Source organism: Talpa occidentalis, unplaced genomic scaffold (assembly GCF_014898055.3).
Source record: "Talpa occidentalis isolate TD23 unplaced genomic scaffold, MPIMG_talOcc4v2.1 talOcc4.17, whole genome shotgun sequence".
Taxonomy (NCBI): Eukaryota; Metazoa; Chordata; class Mammalia; order Eulipotyphla; family Talpidae; genus Talpa; species Talpa occidentalis.
Window position 1 is genome coordinate 29565360 of NW_023601754.1, and position 4357 is coordinate 29569716.

At 40.9% G+C, this 4357-nt stretch overlaps 1 long non-coding RNA gene across 1 annotated transcript; it reads left to right on the forward strand.

Annotated features, from left to right (window-relative positions):
• The first annotated feature begins 221 nt into the window (after positions 1-221).
• LOC129146073 (uncharacterized) lies at positions 222-2689 on the forward strand. The gene is made up of 3 exons (XR_008552472.1): positions 222-273; positions 1118-1688; positions 2333-2689. It is a non-coding gene; the product is annotated as an uncharacterized LOC129146073 (long non-coding RNA).
• The last annotated feature ends 1668 nt before the right edge of the window (positions 2690-4357 follow it).

Below are 4357 nucleotides of genomic sequence, written 5' to 3' on the forward strand. Positions count from 1 at the left end.
TTTACATTGACAACCCTCACCCCTTTTTTTTCTGCTTTACCCATTTGTTCTTATGGATTTGGGAATGAAAGAGGATTTGTCTCTTTTTCTCAAAGACCCACTCTGACTGTTGAGTTTCTCCACACCTGAGTTCACACATCTCCCACATCATGACAACTACCTCCATGGCAACCACTCATGACATCATAACACAATATTATAGCAGAATAAAAAGAGCTACTGAGACCTTGTTGGATGCAAATGCCCTGTGTGATCTAAGAGGCTCCAAGGCAGGTATGAAGGGGATTTTATCCTGGGATTTTAGCAGAAAAGTATTGAAATTTCTCCTCATACCACAATATATATTGGATTTCTAAGCTTCTTGCTGCCTAGAAGTCTGAACACAGTCAAAGGGCCATGACATTTCTAAAATGGCTCTGGGGCACCAGCAGCAGAGAGCAAACTAGTGGGACCAACACATTTCAACCTAGAGAGATAAAATCTTTAACCACAATGACAACTCAGCAGGTATTTCTGATGGTCAGAAGAGGGGCTCTTGAAATGTCTCTATAGTTTTGTAGAAAAAAATGTGTTTCTGTTAAGTCTTATTCTTGTACTCTTTCTTACCCAAAGTCATGAATTACCCAAACCCTCAAGCCAAGGTTAACAACTATTTATAACTGTGGACAGCAGCCAAAAAAAGAGTGGGCACATCATAAGGAAGTGACATGTACATCACACAAAATTCGGAGGAAATAATGGAGGTGCTGCGTTGTAAAATAGCGGCGAGAGGAATGTTAGCATCCATTTTGCTCTGCAAACAGTCCTGATTGGGGGACTTAAAATTGTATTCTAAATGCTCCTAGATACATCAGGCCTCTCAAAAAGCACCTTAAAGTGCATTATATACTAAAACTACTATGGCTTCCTCATGCTTACCCCCTTCTTTTATAGGATATTATTATAAAATTTAGACTGCTTTAATCTCTGTGATTGAAAAAAAAAAGAAAGGAAAAATGCAGCTTGAGAGGAACTGATCTCACAATCTGGAGCTAAAAAGTAAACATTACCCAGTAAGCTCCTCCGTTTAATTATTGGCATGTGAATTTCAATTTACATATGTTTTAATTATCCACAGAAGGACTCACCTATTTTCTTCTGCATGCAAAATTTAAAAAGCAAAAAGAATGGAAGAGGAAAGGCTCATTTAAGAGGAATCCAAGAATTCATCTTTACATTCTTTTCATTTTTTCCTGACTTGGAGGATAAAGCGTTTGATCTTAGAGAAACACTAATTTTGACTTCATGAACACAAACCAATTCTGACCATTGTTTTAGCCAACAGATCTCAGAAGGATAGAGCTCTAGCAGAGGGCTACACAGAATTTTGCATGAACAAAATACACAACTGTGTTTCCACTTGACATGTAGGGAATCAAACTGCAAGAATATGTTTGCTGATTGGTGAACGAGTTGGTGAGTGAGAGAAGTTTCAGGCTTTTAAATTTCACTTGTCCAACTTGGGTTGTCAATTTCCACCAAACAAAAAAAAAGAAAGAAAGAAAAGAAGAAAGAAAAAAAATGAATTTTAATTGACTATCATTTGAAAAATATACCACATCTGATTTCTAAAAAGTAGAATTCTAAAAACAACTGGGCACTGTCAAGCTTCAAGAAACCTTTGCATAACTGTGACTGACTTATCACAGGTAAGTCCCATCTAAGGAGAGAGAACTTTCAATCATGAAGGATTAACCTTTTTTTAAGATTGGCGCATCTTACTCCAAGCACACAAACCAGTCAATATTTATTCAAGGGGGTCTACCTGAGATCCTGCAATGGCAAGGAACTCTGCCAAATACTTTGGGGGATAAAAGAGATGTCAGTACAAGATTCTTAGGGTGATAGGAACTCTATATACATGTAACTCTGTGTACAGAGTTACAGTCAGTATGTGCTTTGAAAATTCTAAGGAGCAGAAGAGCACTTTTAAGTAATGGGGACCATTGTTGGCGTCTTAGAAATGCAATGGTTAATCTGAGAGGATTCAGCAAAAATCAATGGAGAGACATATCATAGTCAATGACCCAGAGACAGAATCCTGGGATATATTTAGAGTAATGAGCAGAGGGCTGGCTTTGCTGTGTGTCTGTTGTGGTCAGTGTGCAGAACAGAAAGAAGATCTTGAGGGTCAAAGCCATGTACTCAAGAATAGACTATCTGGTCAACCTATAATGCTAGGATCTGAGTGGGAGTCAGAGGAGAGAAGGAAAGGGTGTGAGGGCTTGTTGTGAGACAAGACATTCACAGTTTAAGATAGAGATGCAGTCACCATAAATTTCTCTGGCAGCAGTGAAGAAATAGAAAAGAAACATGGTTGATTATTAAGCTGTTGGACTCTCAGAACCTGCACAACTTTGTCCTGTTGGCCTGGAAGGAGTTTTCCGAGCACTGCAGAGGTACAGCATCTTTTATCAGGCAGCACCTGATAAGTGCTTCTGACACTTATACCAACCAAGATGTACTAGAATGCACTGGCTGCTGCTTCTGGGAGGACCAAACCCAAAGACAACTTGCTAGGAAGCATTTGCCTCCCAACCCCAAAGTCCTTAGGTCTTTAGTAAAACTGGGGACACTTGGCAAGGTCTTTTGTCCCCAAGGTAATGATTGGAGGGCACTGGGCTGGAAGTCAAGAGAGTGAGTGCTGGCTCATCCTGGCCTAGGAGCTAACTCCCTGGGGACTTTGGGTGAGCTTCTCTTGAGCCCCAATTTCATTGTTAAATGAGGAAGTTGAACCAAATTCTTGTTTCTGTGTTTTGCATCCTGTGAGTTAGGATAAAGTGAGTACCCCAAGTTCTTGCAGTTATGTAAAAGTAAGAACCTAGACCAGATCCTGTGTCCCCTGAGTCATCATTATGGTGTTCACAACACCGGGCTACAGGGGCAGGAGATATTAATGGAAACAGTGACATTCATTGAAAGGCTTCAGTATGCCAGCATGTCTATACTCTATCTAGCTAGACCTCATAGCAATCATTTGAGTTGTAAAAACTTTACAGATGGCAAACAAACAAGAATGATTAAGACATTTGCCCATAATAACAAAATTAGTAAATGTAAAGCCAGGATTTGAAGTCAGACATTCCAATTCCAGGACCCAATATCTTCATCTCTTCTACGCTCCATACTGCACAGCAGAGTAAGAAGGAGCAGCAGAGTGACATAAGGGACATGGAACCTTAAAATAGAAGACATGGCAGTCTTCCAGTGATGAATTCACATTGCAAGCATGAGAGATTTCAGAAGAAATATTTTGGTCAGCGTAACTTGCCTTCATGCCTCCCCTTTCCCTCCCCACAGATGACCACACGAACAGTCCCTGGGGGGTGATTTACAATCAGTGGTCTTAACTGTGGTCTGAATGGAGTAGGATAATGACCACATAGAAGATCAGGAGACGGTGGCCTCCTGGATAACACCCCCAGCTCATAAAACAAGGAAAACCAAAACCACCACAGATTATTTTTACACAAAATAAAACCTGAGAGGAGGCATTCTCTCAAAATCTTCAGGGAGTCACAGTGACATCATCCCTGGGCACACAGGTACATGTAGCTCAGCAGAACACAGCACAGATTCACAAATGTGCCAAACCAGTAATTCTTTCAAGTAAAATAAGGAGAGAGGATACTCAAGAACCTTAAAACTTTGATGAGAAGCCTGCTCTATGCAGTCGCTCTTACCTATGACCTCTAAGATCTTCTAGGATATGTTTCAGTTAACTTTTGAGAAAAGTTTCCCCTTGCTAATGAAAATGTGTTAGTGTGATTGCAAAAAACTTGTCTGAAACTGGTCACCTTATTTCTAGTTCAGTGCTTTCACCAGCTGGCCACTTGACCTTGGATGGTCATTTGACTTTCTTGAGCCCTGCTTCCTCATCTGGAGGGAGAGGGCTAGTCTTTTCAGACTCTTGTAGCTCTGTGAGGAAGCCAAGGACCAAAAGCCCCTGAAGTGTCAGTGTTACTAGATGGAATCATACAACAAAATTGTAATCCATGGCATTAAATTCAAATAAGAAATAAGAAGCAATGAATAGTCTTCTGAAAGAGGAATTAAATTCTAATAAAAATGTGTGCCTCTGGTTCTGGAAGCTTGGCTTGGCACTGACCTGCTGCCGAGCCTCAGGGGCTCCTCAATCTAGCCACACAGCAGGGAGACTGAAGTCTCCTTCCCTGGAGGGTTGTTTACATGAAGCAAAGCACTGCAATCCTTGGTAACCTCCCTGGAGGGAAGGTTTGCCTCCTTCTGAGGGAAAGTTTCAGCAGTGAAGATAGTAGAGTAACTACATGAGGTAATGAGTTAGACAGACGTGGCTGAG